At 37.7% G+C, this 20,466-nt stretch overlaps 1 long non-coding RNA gene across 1 annotated transcript in view; it reads left to right on the forward strand.

Moving 5' to 3' along the window:
- The first annotated feature begins 542 nt into the window (after positions 1 to 542).
- Positions 543 to 20,466, forward strand: part of LOC122208466 — a 215,472-nt gene continuing 195,548 nt past the window's right edge. Inside the window, exons 1-2 of the long non-coding RNA XR_006197241.1 lie at positions 543 to 607; positions 7,728 to 7,784. This is a non-coding gene — a long non-coding RNA (uncharacterized LOC122208466). The remainder of the gene's footprint in view (positions 608 to 7,727; positions 7,785 to 20,466) is intronic.

Here is a 20,466-nt window from a genome sequence, read left to right on the forward strand (position 1 = left end):
TCAGTTTTCTGTGACTTTGATTTTAATCATGCAAGTATGATGAGGACTCTTTTTCCGGAGTGTCTATCATGGTGCCCCATACCGAGAGGCCCTTAATTAGGGTAACAATGGTTCTACGACATAACCAGATTAATGGATGCATGGTTCATTAGACTTTTTAAACACTTTAAACACTCCAGATCAGATTGACTGTGGGATGTCTACTTTCTGCCCCTGTCACAATCCCAGATGACTTAGTGAATTTCAGTGGTTTGACAACAGTGTTAAGCTTTGTAGTCTGAGTCTGGGTTGGGCTTGGTTTAGAAAAAGCAACTAATCCTGGTAGGTAGAGTTTATCTCCATTCCATTTTATATTTTCATGAATGAAATTTTTATACATGCGTTGTTGATGCAAACATAAAAAATACATTTGCATGACATTTAGTTGTCTTTGCCACTGGCTTGATCTTAGTCTCTCATACTCATCTACCTTAGTATATGTTATGGCTAATTTGTAATGCACTTTTCCCTTACACTGTTTTTTTCAACTTGAAATTTTTCAGCAGTCCAGATTCAACCACAATGCTATCTTCTTTTTGAAACTTCAACGGACATTCTTCTAACAAAGGTAATCACTCTCTACAAGTTCTTATAGTATTTTTTATATATGTGTATGATGACAGTTTCATATTACATTGTTTTTTTTTTCAAGTGTCTTTTCATGTCTTAACTAGTCAGAGAGATTCTAGAGGATAGGGGCTAGTACTTATTAAAAAAAATACCCAGGATTAAAAGTAAATACTCAGTGAATATTAGTTTTCAAAAATTGTTCAAAGGTAAATAAGAGTATGCAAACAGGATCCTTATAGTGAATAAGGAAGCTTAAAAGAAAATGAAGTCCAAGATGTGATAACATTCAGAGCTTAAAAAATGGAGTCGCCTGTGGAGAACTTGGAAGCCATGTGCACTGTTGGTAAAAATATAAAATGGCAAAGCTGTTCGGGAAAGCAGCATAGCAATTCTTCAGAAAAATTAAAAACATAATTACTGTATGATTCACCAATTCCCTTTGTATGTATATACCTAACAGTTGAAAGCAGGGTCTCGAAGAGGTATTTGCACAATGATGTTCATAAGAACATTATTCATAGTCACCAAAAGTTGGGAGCAAACTAAGTGCTCACTGACAGATGACTGGATAAACAAAATGTGGTATATGCATACAATGGAATGTTATTCAGCCTTAAAAAGGAAGCAAAATCTGATGCATGCTACAACATGGATGAACCTCGAGGACATAATGTTTTTTTGTTTAAAAAAAAATTTTTTTTTAACGTTTATTTATTTTTGAGACAGAGAGAGACAGAGCATGAACGGGGGAGGGTCACAGAGAGAAGGAGACACAGAATCTGAAACAGGCTCCAGGCTCTGAGCTGTCAGCACAGAGCCCGACGAGGGGCTCGAACTCACGGACCGTGAGATCATGACCTGAGCCGAAGTCGGACGCTTAACCGACTGAGCCACCCAGGCGCCCCGAGGACATAATGTTAAGACACAAAAAGACAAATGCTTTATGGATTCCCCTGATATGAGATACTTGGAATAGTCAGAGTCATACAGATGGAAATAGAAGGCTGGTTGACAGGGTCTCAGAGGGAGGGGAAAAGAATTGTGTAATATGGTATAGTGTTTTAGTTTTGAAAGGTGAAAAGAATTTTGGATGTTGATTGTATAACAGTGTGAATGCACTTAACACTGCTGAAGTATACACTTAAAAATAGTTAAGATGGTAAATTTTGAGTTATGTATCTTTTACCACAATTTAAAATAATTGAAAAAAAAATGAAGTCATCATCATTTTACACATCACAATTATGTCAGACTAATCCATCGTAAAGGTATTTTAATATCTCTATTTGGGGGCAGCTAGTCTACATAAAGATCATCTGATTGTTTCATAGATACCAGTATGTAAAAGACACTTTACTGTTTCATAATTTTAATACCAACCTATCAAGATGTATTTGTTGTATACTCATAATGTTTGATATCCTTTGATGGTTGGGAGAGAGGATAAAAATGGATAGCAAGAAGCTGACTACCAGCCTACATTCGGAGGATTTTTATATAGTGAAGTCATTGCTCATAATACCTTAAGGGAATTGGCACAGCTGCTTTGTAAAGTCATACATTCTGTAGTTGTTCTAGAATGAATCCTAGCTGAAAATTAATCCAAGAAAGTTAGAGCCCTGATACCAGTAAAAAAGGAGAGTGAGTTACCCAGCAACATATATACTTGGTCAGTTGGATCTACTATAATGGTCCTTAAATGCCCACCTAGGAATTGCTTTAGCAATATATTTTTTCCAGAGGAAAAAAAGCCAAGCTGGAAAATCTGAGCCTTTTTGTCTGTTTTTTAGCAGTAATGTAAGTCTTTTTAATTATATCTGTGCAATTTTGCTTTGCTGCCTCTGAAGCTGTTGAGGATGGCCCCTTGGTTTATTTCTGGGAAGGAAAAATAGAATGGCAACTACCAATGGTTCAGAAGGAGTTCAACTTAGTCTAGAAATTTCAGGGACTAATTGGGGATTGAGACAACTATCAAGAAGAAGGGTGTGGGCTTAAATAGAGAACCAAGATTGGCAAATTTAAGGGGAATTTTGGGGTTAGAGGAGATAAGTAATACTAGAAATAACTAGTAGATAACACTCATGGACCACAGACTACACCCCAGGAATTCTTTACTTGTGTTAACTCCATGAATCTTTTCAACAGCCTTATGTGATAGGTACTTATATTATTTTCCAATGTCTAACCTTGTAATGTCCTAAGAGGAAACCCAAAGACAGGGTTTTGGGTTCAATCTCAGGGAAATGATCCCAGGTTTTCTATTTTCTTTGAGGGAATGGGGAAAGGAGACAGGAAGGGAGGAAAACCAAATAAAATTCTATTAATTAGTGGTGTCTGCTGTGGGCAACCGGGGCTCAAATACCACTGGAGGTCCTCTATAGAACATGCCTCAGAATTGTTCCACTGAAGGCTGGGGAAGCCGGGGACTTAATCCTCCAACGTCTACCGCTCACTGATTGAGAGCTGCTTCTGGGGCATTAATTCCTACACACTGTCGTATTACCATATTCTAAAAACAGACCCATGAAGCAGTCCTTGGTATATAAGGAGCTGCAGATGGTCTCAGAGCCATGGCAGCATCTGCCGTACTTAGTTTGCATATGAGGAACATAGGACACACTTCTAACATCATGTAATTTGGATTTATTCTAGAACTATAGACTGTTGACTGAAGCTAGGATTCTACATTTTTCCCATTTACATGGGTAACCCCAGAACAGCTAAAGTTGATGAAACAGACTGAAAGAAAAAGATGCCTTACACATGGAATCCATAGGCAACACTGAGACCCAGTTCATTTGTTCATTCATTCAATTGTTTGTTCTTTCATTCAGAAATTTATCAAGTGCCAGATGTGAGTCCAGTACTATTTGCACTGGGGATGGTGTAGGGTGAGGAGAAAGAAGGAGGGGATATAAGGAGAGGTATATGAGATATAAGGAGGACAATTGTGACAAGATTTCTACTCTCATGTATCTGCCATGTGATTGGAAAGAGAGACAAAATAAATAAAAAATATAATTTCAAATGACAGTGAATACATTGAATGAAATAGAATTACCATTGTGACTAATTACAGTAAAAGTAGTTCTTGGACTTGCTAAAGAAAAAGGGCACCTTCACTTCTTACCAGAGTCAGATTCCTGGAATTGATCTGATATTGAGGACTGTGTAGTTAGCAAGTGGATGGCAGCACACCAAAGAAGAGGTGGATAAAGAAATTGTAAACAGGGTTGTGGCTCAGTCAGTTAAGCATCTGACTTCAGCCCAAGTCATGATTTCATGCTCTGTGAGTTCGAGCCCCGTGTCAGACTCTGTGCTGACAGCCCTGAGCCCGGAGCCTGCTTCAGATTTTGTGTCTCCCTCTCTCTCTGCCCTTCCCTGCTTGTGCTCTGACTCTATCTCTCAAAAATAAGTAAATGTTAAAAAAAAAATCAAAAAACAACTATATAAAAAAAGAGAAATTGTAAACATGTTGCCAGCAGGGCTTGGTGTGTAGCTATTCTGACTAGAATGGTGAATTGTGATGTTTTGCAAGAAAAAACTGGTTTCTTATATTATGCTATATTATGCTTTGCATAAAGATTAAAAGTGTATCATCGCATGTTCTGTATCATTCACTTTAGTGAGTGTGTGCTCAAATATATGGTAACTTTGGAGCAGGCATTAAGAAGTTCTTTAGGGCATGCTCCTTTCTGTGGAATGTTGTTCAAGTTACATGCTGTAGGTCATATTTGGAAACCGGTTTGTTGTGGGATGCCTATAATCAAAGTCTCCTCCTGCATTCTTGCATTCCTTTAGATGTATTTTTATCCTCATATTTACTGAGTGTCCCTTATACAGCAGGTACTGCACTGGGCACTGAGGTCAACAGGAGAAGCCTGGTAACTGGAACTCATATTTCAGAGATGGGAGGAGCCAACAGGGAAACAAGAAAGTAATGAACAAAGGCACCACAGCTAGTTATAAGAATTATGATGGAAATGACATGGGGGCTGTGAAGGAGAATGTATGGGAGAAGGGAGACACAACATGGGGTGGTCAGGAAATGCATCACTGGTAAGGGGACTTTGATGGTGGGGTCTCAAAGACCACGGACCCATCATGCTGGAAAGTGAGGAGCAGATTGTTCAGAGCATGAGCATAGAAGATAGGTAATACCAAGGTCTCGAGTCTGGGAAAGGGCTTGGTTTATCGTAGGTTTTTTTTTTTTTTTTTTTTTTTGTCGTCAAGTTAGCTAACATACAGTGTAGTCTTGGCTTCAGGAGTAGATTCCTGTGATTCATCGCTTGCATACAACACCCTTAGTTTTTTTTTGTTTTTTTCACTATATGAAATTTATTGTCAAATTGGTTTCCATACAACACCCAGTGCTCATCCCAAAAGGTGCCCTCTTCAATGCCCATCACCCCCCCTCCCTCCCACCCCCCCATCAACCCTCAGTTTGTTCTCAGTTTTTAAGAGTCTCTTATGCTTTGGCTCTCTCCCACTCTAACCTCTTTTTTTTTTTTTTTCCTTCCCCTCCTCCATGGGTTTCTGTTAAGTTTCTCAGGATCCACATAAGAGTGAAACCATACGGTATCTGTCTTTCTCTGCATGGCTTATTTCACTTAGCATCACACTCTCCAGTTCCCTCCACGTTGCTACAAAGGGCCATATTTCATTCTTTCTCATTGCCACGTAGTACTCCATTGTGTATATAAACCACAATTTTTTTATCCATTCATCAGTTGATGGGCATTTAGGCTCTTTCCATAATTTGGCTATTGTTGAGAGTGCTGCTATAAACATTGGGGTACAAGTGCCCCTATGCATCAGTACTCCTGAATCCCTTGGGTAAATTCCTAGCAGTGCTATTGCTGGGTCATAGGGTAGATCTATTTTTAATAAATCATGAGTAAAGGTGAGGAGTGTCAGGAGAAATGGAAAAGATGGGCAGGAGACAGATCAGGCAGGGCCTTTGAGGCTCCACTTCTGCTCATTTGGCCAGTTTGATATTTATGTGAGACAGTAAATTTAATAAATTTAACTTTCCTTTTTTATCCCCTTCCTTAATGCAAAACAAACAAACAACAAGACTGTGTTTTTTTTTTTTAAGTTTTTATTTAAATTCCAGTTAGTAAACACAGTGTGATAGTAGTTTCAGGTGTACAAAATAGTGACTCAACACTTAAAACACCTGGTGCTCATCACAAGAGCACCACTTACTTGCCATCACCTGTCTCATCCATATCCCCACCCACCTTCCCTTTGGTAATCATCAGTTCTCTATAGTTAAGAGTCTGTGTCTTGGTTTACTCTTTCTTTTCTTCCCCTATGATTGTTTTATTTCTTAAATTCCACATATGAGTGAAATCATATAATCTGACTTACTTCAATTACCATAATACTCTCTAGCTCCCTCCATTTGTTGCAAATGGCAAGATTTAATTCCTTTTTGATGGCTCAGTAATATTCCACACCTTCTTTATCCATTCATCAGTCGATGGGCATTTGGGCTGTTTCCATAATTTGGCTATTGTTGAGAGTGTTGCTATAAACATTGGGGTACATGTATCCCTTTGAATTAGTATTTTTGTATTCTCTGGGAAGACTGTCTTTCTAAAACTAGAAGGGAAAGTATCACATCCTTGGAACTATGTGCTCACGTGTCTCCTCTCATGCACACGAACCATGTCAGCACACCATCTCTAGGTCCTAATTTAATGCCCGGCCGATAGTAGGCATTCAATACATATACACACATTATTTGTAATTGCTGGGAAGTATTTTATATTTCTTGTTTTGTAAAGAATGCTGGGAACTGTGGTATTAGTACATACGATTAAAATGATTTTTAAGATGAGAGACCTTTAAGACAATATCCATTCTTTGAGTGACCACTGAACAAGTAGAAGTCATAGAGACTCCTGGGGCTAAAGATCGTTGGTCCATTTTGATGACTTATTGAACATTTAAAAATCATTATTACTCTAGCTATTAGCGAGTCCTTATCTCAGTTATAATATTGGTGAAGATGTATATATATATTTTAATTTGAGGGGAACCAGCAGAGGGAGAGGGAAAGAAAGAATCTCAAGCAGGCTCCACACCCAGCATGGAGCCTGATATGGGGTTCAATCTCATGACCATGAGATCATGACTTGCTCTGAAATCAAGAGTCAGATGCTTGACCAACTGAGCCACCCAGGCACCCCTGGTGAAGATGTTTTTATTTACTCATTCATCCAAAGTACATGTAGAGTATCTACTGCATGGTAGGCATTTATGTTGGATGCTGAGGAGACAGAGACTATATATGGTCACCATTCTTACTGCTTCAGGAGTAAATTTAATATAAAAAAGGTAATGTAATACAACATCAGTCACACAGTCATAGGATCTCTAGAATGTGCAGTGCTGTCATGTATAGTGGTGCAGTCAGGGTCTTATCCTTTCTGAGCTCATAGTCTGGTAGGGAACGTGTGCAAAGTAACTGTCCTGCCAATCAGAGCATGCTGACATTTATCACCAACAACTGTTGAATAATGTCAAATGATAGGCTTGGTTGTACATGTAAATGACAGAAATATACATAGCAGATGCTTGAGAGTGCACTAATCTGCAGAGATTCTCAAGAAGTAATGAGGTATAACATGGAGGGTTTCTGTTTTTCAATCTATTTCCATAAAAATTCCTTTCACAAGATATTGAGAGAATTCTGATTTTTAAAAAATGAGCATAACTTTGACCTCACAAATATGGTCCTAGGAATGTCTTCCATGGATATAAATGTATGTGTAAAGAGCTAGATGCTAAGGTTTATTTTTAATTTTTTAAACAATTGTTGTTATACTAACAAGTCAAACACACTCCCTCTTTTGTCTTTCCTAAACTGAATTTGAAAGGCTTGTCACTCAGATTTCCGCATGGCTAGCACCATACACCCCATTCAGATCCTTGATTGTGGGTCACCTGCTAGAGAGCATCCACTGCTTCTTGCTACTCTCTATCTTCTTATTTTTATTATGATTATGATTATGATTATCTTTATTATGATTATGATAGTTTTATTGCAGGACTTAAACACCAACTGCCATATTTATTTGTGTGCGTTGTTTTTCTTGTTTATCTTTCAGTCTCCACAATGTAAACTCTATGAGAACAGAGGCCTTGCATTTCCAGTCTGGGACGAGGTAACTATTGAGCAATGAACACATATTCCATAAATATTTGTTGAATGGACAAATAACAAAAGCAAAACAAACAAAATGTCCACCAGTAGGTTATTGACCAAATGCATTGGATAACCATATAATGAAATTCTGTGCAGCCTTTAAAATGGCATTTTTATAAATATATATGGTTTTCTTTTTTTTTAATGTGATAGGTTGTTCATAATAGTAAAAAAAGGTAGAGTTTGCAAAGAAGCCTTTTCACTGTTCAGTATAATTCTCTTTCTCTCCCCATATACATACATATTTGTGTGTTTTTGTGTGTGTATGAAAAAGAAACAAAAATGTTAATGGTAATTATTTCTGAGTGGAGAGAGTTCAGTTTCATTTATTCTTTGAATTTTTTGTAATATTTTATATTTGTTCTTTGTGCCTCTCTATATTTTTATAGTTAGTTTTTTGTGTGTAAAAAAATCTAAAGTCATAAAGGCATTTTTAGTCCCCAGGTAGGTTAAGCAATCATGTTGAGCATTAAGGATTTTGAGGGTTTTGCTAGTTTGTTTCTGCAGAGTGATCCATATTGACTAAATTTTAAATTTGTCATTGGATTGTTACCTGCTACCTCTAAGATCTTTATATAGGTAGGCAGTTATTAAATTCAAGAATTTGGTAACGTTTCTGTGTGCAAAAATACTTGCAGAGTAATATTACTGTAGTATATGATATTGTAGCATCCTAAATACACACTTATAAAATTGGCACCTAAGGGGTGCCTGGCTGACTCAGTTGGTAGAGCATGGGACTCTTGATCTCTGGGTTGTGAGTTTGAACTCCACACTGGGCGTAGAGTTTACTTAAAAAATAACAATAAAAATAAGATTGATATGTTTTCAAAGAAAACATATATGTTTTCAAAGAAATAACAATCTGATGTAAATAGCATACTTTGTCTTCTGATTTTAATGTGACTTTTGAGTTTTGTTTACTTTCCTCTCCTCTCTGTCACATTTAGTGTAGTGCCCTCATGAAAAGAATCTATTTATCCCTTCAGTCCTTTGATAAGCTGGGATTCTCAGATACATTTACAAAGAAAGTTATGGTGCTATAGCTTTGAGAATCTAAAAGGATAATTTTATGAAAATAATTCTCCATATAAGTGGCAATCCTCAGGCAATCTCTCAATATTTCTCCCAATATGGATCAGCCCATGAATTCCCAAGAAAGATTAAAAATACATTTTAAACTTCTTTAAACTTTTAAAATCTTAAATTAAATGCTTAACTCTCTTTAAATGTGTGACACCATCCATCACAATTTTATATTTAGACACATAATAATGTATAATCTCAGCTTCTGTCCACTTGTAAAAATGGGAATAGACTTGGAGAAATAAGCAATTTCCCAACAGAAAATTGGAAATTCTGCCAACCAATTCCAGGTGACCTGCCATCAATCAGTGTTAAATTCTCTGGGGCTATTGTTGAAGGGTATTGCTATTAGTGAAGGGCTTCACCTGGTGACTAATGGTATATAACAAATACCTTGAAGAACTATAGAACCCCCCTGAATCTGTAATTGTCTGGTAACTTTCAGCAGAGACCTTTCCTGGCAATTGAGAAAGTGAGATTTTTATAACCTCCTTGCAGTTCTCCTATTAAAATATCTGTTTTTAGAGAAACGGGTGAAATGATTATGCCATGCAATTAAATTGAATTAGCTGACAAAATATTTCTTTATGACTAAACTGTTTAATGTAGGCATTTGGAAATATGTGGTATCATTTAGAATATGTGCAAATGTGACAATTATTCTGATTCTGAAGTTAAATAAGAAGTCTCAGTTTGTAATAAAATCTCCTTGTTTGGTATTATTAAGTAATTATGATTAATGTTTGAAATGTAATGTTCCATGGTTATAATTTTCTTGTTTGCTTGATTGAGTACATTAGGAATTCATTAAAAATGCAAGCTCTTTAGATACCTGCAAACTACAAATGTAGTGAGGACTTTGCTGGAGGTTAGGAAGCATTTTTCAGTAAGAAGCCATGACTGGGGTGAACCAACAGCTGGCAGATAACTATGATGGATTTCTAGTACTGAAATGCAGGAATAGACAAATGGGTTTGTTCATTGATGTCAAAAATCAAATCCATTCTGATGTAAAAATCTAATTGCAAAGCATCCCTGCATTCCTGTAACTCTTAACTGTAAAGGCTGAAGCAGGTAACATTTAAAATGTACAAATGTGGCTAATACTTATGGGCAGGCCACAGATATACAAAGGCAGCTAAGATTTTGATGTCTTCAAAAAGTAGTTTGTCTTATGTAGTGAAAATAGTAAAATCAGTCATTTGATTGCTTGATCAATCATTCCAGCATTCCTGGAGCATGTGCATCACCAGATGATTGTGAAGAGTAAATTGTGAAGGATTGTGAAGGACACCCAGTGTCCTGTTGGTTCTACCTAGAAAGCGTCATTTCAAGTGTTGCCCCAGAGTTAGTTGTGTGGTGATCAATCAATTGGGCTTCCTCCACTTAGGAGGAAGTGATGCGGTGAAGAACACCTGCATCCCCTGGGGATGTTGTCTCCAACCAAAGAAAGTGCAGCTCTGGTGTCACCTTCTTTTCTTCTAAGGATGCTAAACCCATCATGAGGGCCCCACCATCATGCCCTCATCTAAATCTAATTACTTCCCAAAGGCTCCACCTCCTAATACCATCATATTGGGAGTTGGGGCTTTAGGCTATGAATTTTGAGGCCATAAACATTCAGTCCATACCAAGGGTTATGAGAGCATATCCTTAAAGCCTATAAATCATGACAGGTATACAAAGGGGAACTTATAGAATAGTAGGACCATGATGTCCATTTCTATCATTTCATATCTTGAAAGAGTAGGCAATAAACGGAAGTCTTGATACAAGAATTGGTGAACATGGGACCTGTTATCACAGACAATGTGCTAGGGCGAAGAGGTGACTGGATAAGACTCAGATTTGCTGTACAGCCCTAACTCATTGTTTGCTCATGGACACATCTGTTCAACTCTCTAAAGCTAGATTTCCTTATCTGAAGAAAAGAAATCATAGATTTTGCTGAACTCAGATGAAGGTTACAAGAACACAAGGGTATAATGTATAAAAGTCGCGTCAAATAATGGGCAAATGGAATTATCATTATCTGTATTAATTTCCTAGGGCTGCTGTAACAAATTGCTTTTTAGCTTAAAACAACACAAATTTGTTATCTTACATTCTGGAGGTCAGAAGTCCTAAATGAATCTTGTAGGGATAAAATTAGGGTGTAAGTAGGGCTATGTTCCTTTTGGAGGCTCTAGGGAAGAATCCATTTCTTGCCCTTTCCAAGTTTAGAGGGGCTGCCCATATTCCTTGGCTTGTAGCCCTGCATCACTCCAACCTCAGCTGTTGTCACCTTGCCTTCTCTGATGTTAATTCTCTTGCCTCCTCCTTACCCTTTTTTATTGTAAAAAAAAAAAAAAACACACAGCATAAAATTTACCATCTTAACCATTTTTAATAGTATATTACAGTAGTGTTAACTCTATGCACATTTGCTTTGCATCAGGACTCTAGAACAGTTTCATCTTGGAACACTGAAACTATACCCATTGAATAACAACTCTTTCCCTGCCCCCCCCCCCCGCCGCCCATCTCATTCTTATAAGGACCCTTGGGATTATATTGGGCCCATTTACATTATCTAAGATAATCTTCTCACTTCAAGATCCTTAATTATATCTCCACAGTTCTTTTATAGTCACCAGGTTCCAGATATTAGGATGTGGACATTTTTGGAAAGTCATTATTCTGTCTACCACATTATTTGATGAGATAGGTCAGGTAGTTAATATAAGCAACTTAGAAAAAGAATCAAATTATCAGATATGTTGAAGGAAGTGGGACATCCACTTATTCTGTATAACTGTATTTTCTTTTTTCTAATGAAATTGTATTTTTGGAAAATGGAATTAGATACATTAATGGATGGTAGAGTCACATGGATCAATTAAGAATATGATTTAGGGTTTCCTTCTATTGTCAATAAAAATAAAATGGCTTGTCTTATTTTTTAAAAAGTTCCCTAAAAGGACTGCCTGAAGATGAACTATTGTACGTATGTTCTGTGGGCTAGGGCACATCATGTTTATAATGATATGGGGGTATAAATAAAGAAATACTAAGGCTCATCTCCATTTGCATGCTAATTCTTTTCTTTCTCTCTCTGTGATATTACCAAGCCATATGTTCAGGTCTATGACTAAGAGACCAGCATTATACAAGTCTTCAGGAAAGAAGGCTTCTGTGAGTTTGTAGGGATTAGAAAAATGAGGTCCATTTTGTCTCCTTCATTTTAGAGGTAGAGGGGGCAACTGTGTAATTTAAGGTGCTTCTAATATTGTCTCGGAGACATGCTGAGTGATAAGAGAGCCTACCAGACGCACAATTTAATCTGAAAATCTAAGAGAAGTGTTGTAAAATCTCCAATGAGAACAGAGGATTTGATAGAAGAGAAGAGCAGTTGCCTCTTGGCATGTAGTCATAAGCATGTTTAATAAGTGTTCCTTGAGGACATAGACATCTTGGTTGACCTTGGTACTCGTCCAGGGACTTAATAGGAGGCATAATGTCATGCACTGTGATTGAGAAGAGAGGATGAGTGACGCATGATGAGCTTTCAAAATGTCCTCTATAAGTTAAACTCACTGGGAACCCAGCAGGAAAAGGGGAGATAAGATTTAGAGAATGGGGCTTCCCAATGTTATGGTTCTGCTTTACATTTGAACTAATTGGAAAGGAGGTTGCCTTCAAACTCTGGAGCCTCCAAAACCTTACCTTAACCTTAACCTTAACCCTAACCCTAACCCTAACCCTAACCCTAACCCTAACCCTAACCCTAACCTTAGAAAACGTGAGAATTAAGCATGGTGTGAGCTAGGATGATCCCCCAGTGCTGAATTCTCCAGAAGTTATCTGATTGATCGGTTTTTATATGGGCAGTAGGTGAAGCTCCTCAGTTACTGCACCCAGATTTGAGTTCAGAAACTACTACCACCACTGGAAGTCTGATCTCTTAGTCCTAAACCTGCTTCTCTCATGTCCCCGTGTGAGTCCTATACTCATGTCTTTCCCTCTGAGTCCTACCCTATGACCCATTGTGACTTTGAGCACTACTCTTCTACTAACTAGGTCTCCAGCTGTGACTGCCTAGAATATAATTTTCTTCTTCCATTATCTTACAAATTTATAATTACCTTTTAAAAGTTGGTGCATGTATGATTTCCTCCAGAAAGGTTTTCCTAAAACCCAGTATAAGTTATAACCTCCATCTTTACTTCTAAAATGCTTTTTTTCTGCTTTGTGTTTATGTGTGTGTGTTTTTGTATCATAGCCAGTTTAATGGAAGTTTTTACTTGCTATTTCTTAAACTTGCTAGACTGTGAGCCTCTTATGGATAAGGAGTGTGACTTAGGCTTTTCCATGTTACAGCCAGTACATAACATAGGGTCCAGTGCATAATAGGTGCTTAATGACTATGTAAATTAAGGAACGAATAAATGAATGCACAAGAGCTATTCCAGCCCAAGGTCATGCTGCCAAAACATAACTGTACAACTCTCGTCAGAGTCACACCTGCCATCAGAAGATGAAACTTTATGAAGACATAGAAACTTATCACTGCTCAAATATCACTCATATTTGAGTCACTCATAATTTTACCTAGTTTAGAGAAGCCACAGATGAACATGTTGGCAGTTACAAAGTTACCTTAAAATAAAGACTATACCTTCTGGTTTTTGAGAGCAATAGTCAACTGTGATGCTTATTTTGAAAAGTGATACTATATATTGGTAATATCCGTGACCATCCTGCATTGGGTCCTTGTGTGTCAGCTGTTGTGCCAAGTGTACTGGAACAGAATTTAATTCATAGAACCATTGGTTGCCATGTGCAGAAGAGGAGATAGGACTAAGAAGAGAAGGGCTTATTCTGTGTTTCAGAACCAGCATAGGCCTCAGCTGAGGACCTAAATTTGTCTGCTTCTCCTCTAGAAGCGATGCTTTTAACCATTATGCAGTCCTGCCAGATTTGGTCACCTGAAAAGTCTAAAATGCTATGGGTCATACTTTTCATTTATGATATGGACTTAGAATCTCCATAGCAACAATAGGAAAAAAAAAGCCCACTGTAATGAATAGCCAATAGGGACAGGATAATCCAGAAGTAAAGGAAAATTCATATCATGTAGCTCTGTAAAATGTGAAGCTCTCTTGATCGAAGGGAATGACAAGTTCAGTGTCAAAGAAGGGACTGTATTAGAACTTCCCATAGCCTAGCATTTGCCTGGTTGCCATGCCATTTCCTACCCCTCTCCAGGTTCACCACAGTGCAGCTGTATTCATTTCTTTCCTAATCTTGGAATTTATCAGATATTTCTGTCTCTTGCATTTACTACCTCCACTTTCTGGAGCTCTTGTCTTATAGCTCTTTGAATGTCTGGATTACTAGATGTGTGCCTGAAGCACAGTCCATAGCTGGTAAATACTTTCTGAACAAAGGAAAGAAACAGGCAGATGAGTTGCTGGACTATTTAACATAATGTTTATACTGATTTGCCTCTAGGTCTCTCTCTCTCCTTTACTGTACTTTTGAGATATTATTGATAATAAGCATGTGCCAAATTTTTTTTATTATATCCCCAGAAGGAGAGGGGAAGTAAGCAAATGTTAAGTATTTGAGCATTTTTGATGTACCAGATTCTTATATATAATACTCCTTTCAATCCTCCAAACATCTCTTTGTAGCAGTTTGCAGACATGAAATTTGAGGCTCAGAGAAGTTAATGGTGTAGTCAAATTGTTCAAACATAGAACTAGCATAATAACCCAGGTCTGACTTCCTTCCATGATACCAGAATGACCTATATGGATGAAACAATTAAAACACTTACTGTGAAAGGGAAGAGGTGAAGGAATAGGGACCCACTTTAGGAATATTAAGAAAGAGGGGTGCCTGGGGGGCTTAGCTGGTGAAGCGTCTGACTCTGGGTTTCAGCACAGGTCATGATCTCAAGGTTTTGTGAGTTTGAGCCCCACATTGGGCTCTGTGCTGACAGTGAGGAGCCTACTCAGGATTCTCTCTCTCTCTCTGCCCCTCCCTTGCTCATGCTGTTTCTCTCTCAAAACAAATAAATAAAAAAGCTTAAAAAATAATTTAAAAATTAAGAAAAAAAGAATATTAAGGAAGACGTTTACATAACATAGAACTCAGGTTTCCTTCATTTAGTGCATCCCCTTCCTTGACCTGGGGTAATTGGATTAGCTGTCTGGCTACTCTATCTTGCTAGACTATTGAGAGACCTAGAGGCTGAGTGGTATTTAATAGTACTTTAATAGTTATAGGCAAGGCAGTATTACAGCTTTTCTCCACTAGTAAACTTAGAGAACAGGAATTAGGATATAGTAGTAGGAACATTGGGGGCACCTGGGTGGCTCAGTAGGTTAAGCATCCGACTTCGGCTCAGGTCATGATCTCATGGTTCGTGGGTTTGAGCCCTGCGTCGGGCTGTGTGCTGAAGCTCAGAGCCTGGAGTCTGCTTCCGATTCTGTCTCCCTCTTTCTCTGTCCCACTCCGCCTCATGCTCTCTTTCTCTCAAAGATAAATAAACGTTAAAAAAAATTAAAAAAAAAAAAAGAAGAAGTAGAAACATTGGTGAGACATTTCAGAATGGGCCTCAGGTATCAAGGGATGATGCCTAAAAAAGGAAAACCAGAAACTGAGGTGGGGGAACATTGAGTGGAAACCTCTTCTCCCAAATGCCACTTTGAGCTAGAACATATGGAGAAACACCTCTGTCTTCTCATTGGGCACTGAATCAAATCAAGTGTGTTATCTTTGAACCTCAGCTGGTGGTAGTATGGGAGGGACTAGAAACATGGGTTTGGGAGTCAGACACGAATTTAATTCCTAGGCAGGTCTTCTAGTTACTGGCTAATTGACACTTAGGTCTTTAAACTGTTTTCACTCCAGTTTCTTGAAAAGAGAAAAAAAAAGAAAAAGAAATGAAGAGAATCTGACACTAGGGTTGTGTGGATTAACCTCAGTAATGCTGCAAAAAATGCTTTGCACCGAAAAAGTGCTTTATAAAATGAGCTATAGTTATATTTAATAATAATATTATTAATATTAACAATTGTAATCCATCATGATGCTAAAGATATTAGAAATAGTAATGGTGCATTATTTTGTACATAACATCTCATTCATTAAATAGAATTACTTGTAATTTGTTTTTCATGAAGTGGTAAAGTACATAAAAAAGATGCTTTACTTGAATTGTGTACCATTTATGCACTTTATCTTAAAATGAGACATTATTCCTTCAGTAGATATTTAGTGCATTATGGATTATGCTGTCTTCCTTCATTTGTTTGAATAATTACTTTATGACTGAGACTTACAGAAACTTGATTAAAAATCACCAATAATACTGTTTCTTTTTTGCTTTTCGTGTTATTTAGTAAGGTGTGAAAAACAATTATATCTATTAATAAAAAGCTGACTATTTAAGCAGCTGAGCAGTCAGTATTGTTATTTTCTTTCTTGCCTGGATTTTCAAGATAATCAATGGCCATTTTTGTAACAGTGAATAATTGAGCTCTCCTTGGGGAACCTGAAAATGGAAAAATAGAAGAAAAAAAAGGAAAAGGACTTTAAAAATTCACAGTCATGAATACTGGTTCTGCATACTAATCACAAACTCTGCCTGAGGGCATGACAATTCCCTCCCAATCTGGATCATGGTTCCCACCCCTGTGGCTCTTGGGAGAGCAGGAGTTCAGAATCAAACAACCATCTATGCTAATAATACTTTTAAGGCATTTAAGGAAACCATTTATCAGGATCAGGGTGTTTCTAAAGTGGTGTTTGTCGGTTGAGACGTTTAGATTTGTTCTAATGACAAAGAAGAATGAGGTTAAATTAATCAAATAATTTGCCAAACTTTTGCTTTGGTAAAGAAATTAAACAGTCTGGAAATCCCATGAAGGGTCTGTGTAAAGCTGAGTCTATATGACCACTGAAAAAGTGTTTCAGAAAGGAATGATAATGTGCGGCTCCATAGAACACTGAATCCCTTTGAAGGTTTCCCTCTTTTGTGGTGAAAATATAAAGTAAGCACAAGGTAGTGATTTTTTTTCTCAAAACGATTTTTCCTTCATTCAAAAATGAAGCATTCTGAGATTGTATCATCTCTATCTCTACCTTACTCCTCACTCCTCCTCCTCCTCCTCCTCCTCTATCATCATCATCATCATCATCATCATCATCATTATCGTCGTCATCATCATCATCATCATCGTCGTCATCATCATAATCATCATCAACTATCCATCTCAAAATGTTTAGGCAGGGGCGCCTGGGTGGCTCAGTCAGTTGAGCGTCGGACTTTGGCTCGGGTCATGATCTCATGGTTCGTTGGTTTGAGCCCTGCATCGGGCTCTGTACTGACAGCTCAGAGCCTGGAGTCTGTTTCGGATTCTGTGTCTCCCTGTCTCTCTGCCCCTCCCCCACTCGTGCTCTGTCTCAGTCTGTCTCAAAAATAAATAAACATTAAAAAAAAAGGTTGAGGCAAATCAACATCATTCTCATTTAGCTATGTAATTTAACTGGTCCTTGAAATGCCAATTTTGAGTGCCAGTGATAAAGAGTCAAGACTCCAAAGATTACCTTGTAGCTCCCGGCTTACTGTTAATTGGCTAGATAACCTTCTTAGTCACTTTCTCCAACTAAAACTCAGTTTCTCACCAGAGATTTATTACAATGATAGAGATAATTTGGCCCAGTGCTACACAAAGTGTGGTCTGAGCACCAGCAGTATCAACATTACTTGGGAGCTTGTTAAAAATGCAGAATCTCAGACTCCAGCCCAGACTTACTGAGTTAGAAATTCTGGTAGTGGGAACCAGAAATATGTATTTCAACAAGTCCTCCACGTGATTTTGATATACTCTATATAAAGACTGTGAACTAGTACTAATCTTTCCCACAGAGATGATGTTCTTGATTATAGATGATTTACAGTCAGGATTATTTAACAGTAAGTTTCACTCTTGTTAGAGGGATTGAGTGTCTTTCTGAAAGCTATTAACACTTTCTCACTTGGTAACCATAATAGTTGGGGGAGTAAATAACTCTTCATGAGTCAGGTTCATTGATGCCTTCCATTTGGAGGCTCCAGGAAATAAAACATTTCCACTAAGGAAGGCACTCACTGTTTTGCCCCAAAGACTCAGTAGTTTGTCCTTCTGAGAATATAAAACCTTGTGAAAGGAGGTATACTAAATGGGTTAGAATGCGGGTTCTGGAGTTATTTTCTATTGGATCCTAATTCATATAAGATTAACAATGACTTCCCTTATTAATCTCCTAGGACTTTTGTTTTTTTCTTTTTATTAGAGAGGGAGACAGAGACAGAGAGTTAGTGGGGGGGGGGGTGTGCAGAGGGAGAGAGAGAATCTTAAGCAGGCTTCATGCTCAGGATGACGCCTGACACAGGTTCAATCCTACAACCGCAGGATCATGACCTGAGCAGAAATCTATGTGAGTCAGACGCTCAATTGACTGAACTACCCGAGTGCCCTTCTCCTAGGGCCCTTGTAAATGGTGATAATTGTAGTGTTCTCTTAAGATTAAATGAGATAATGCATGCAGCAAACTTATCACTGCTCCTGGCACAAGTAAATGCTAAATCCACATTGCTTATTTTTGGAGATGAATATGAAATTTCCTATAATGGGATGGAGGACAGAGGAAGGAAAAATGTTTTGTGAGCTTTACCTTCATGAATAAAAGAATAAAATTGCATTGGGACATACATCTACCCCACAATCCAGCAATTTTATTTCTGTTTATTCACCAATGAGAAATGCAAAATATGTCCACAATGGGCATGGCTTTTCATCACAGCTCTATTCATAAAAGTCTAAAACTGGAAACAGCTTAAATGTCCATCAGCAAATGAATGGACATACAAATTGTGGTGTTTTCACACAATAGAATATTAGTCAGCAATAAAAAGGAACAAACTTCTGATGTACCCAACACCAGAGATAACTCTCAAAACATTCTGTTGAGGAAAAGAAGTCAGACATGACCATTGCCTATTGTGTATTCTGTATATGAGTTTCTGGAGCAGATAAAACTAAGCTAATAAGATAGAACTTGGAGAAGTAGTTATCTCTCCGGGGATGGTTGAATGGAGAGGTGCACTGGGAGCTTTGGGGGTAATTCTGATTGGGGTGGTCCCTGTGAAGATGTATATGTTGTCAAAGCACATCAAAATGTGCACTTAAAATATGAGCATTTATTTTTACGTAAATTAAAACTAAGTAACCCCTAAGAAAATGCACCAGGCGAGCTAGTTACCATCTCAGAAGTTCATGTGCATTCATGGTCTACGAGAACTTTGTAAGATTTCATAACCTTTAGGAATTATCTATGTTTGCTCATATGGGTGATTCCCCATGATGAATAGCAATCCAACTCCAAAGAGCAAAATAAATCAATAACATCACCAAGAGCAAAAAGAAGCTGGAGATACTGGGCCGTATCCAAATATACTTTATGAGAAGATTGCCCATTAGCCACAATTTACTGTCTTCTAACCCCCAAGGGGAAATTTTGTTTTGCTTCCAAATTCTCTTAGAAATACTTGGTTAAAATGAAGAATAAATTACCTTGAATCTAGTATCAATACTACCCAGCATCTATTGCCACTAAGCCTATCATATTGAGTACATTCATTCGGCAAGTAGTCAGCAAGCATTAATTGAATGTCTACTTCCTGCTCAGTAGGGTCTTTAAAGAAGTGAAAAATAGGTGTTAACATGACATTTTAGAGCTAGGCAGTCTTCGTGGTTAAAGAATCTCTTATACTGTGGAAATTGCAGCAGAGAGGGCAATTGGCTTAATCAAGGTCACTTTTGCACTCCTCGGTTTGAATCTCATAAATGCCAATCAAAGAATCTTCTCATGGAATCCCATTGGTACAGTTCTTTCTTTTAGAGGATTTATAATCTATTTCAATACTCCTGCAAGCACAAGCCAGAGATTAACTAGAACATAAACAAGGAGACAGGAGAGAGGGAAAAGAGATTCAATGTTTGAGCATCTACTCTGTGCCAGATCATTTTCTGTGTTTTATACTTCTTATCTATCCAAGAAAGGGGTGTTTTCATTTCCTTATCATGAGAAATCTGAGGCTCAGGGAGTTACCTAAGGTCTTAATTCTGTAAAGTGACAGAACCCAGTTATGTCAGGTGCAAGGTGTTGACATGATACAGAGCTGGAGCATTATAATGTAATGTTTTAAGGAAGTGATTTCAGTGAGAGAGTACTCAACAGAACAAATGAATCAATTACCTTTCTTTGTTTTCAGTAAGGAAAACAGAATTTCATAGCTACATTGGGATGTCCAATGTAGAATCTGTATGTTCTGTAATGACAGAGAAGACATGATGTGAGACAGGAGGATTCATCTGGCCTTTTTTTTTTTTCTTCTGCATTCACTATTAGTGACATAGAACTTCTAATCAAGCATTTAATACTTTCTTTTGCCACTCAGTAAAAGGCTTTTTATTTCAATTTGCCTCCTAGGTGTTCTGTGTCAGGCAATTACTCTACCA

The sequence above is a fragment of the Panthera leo genome, chromosome E2 (assembly GCF_018350215.1).
Source record: "Panthera leo isolate Ple1 chromosome E2, P.leo_Ple1_pat1.1, whole genome shotgun sequence".
Lineage (NCBI taxonomy): Eukaryota > Metazoa > Chordata > Mammalia > Carnivora > Felidae > Panthera > Panthera leo.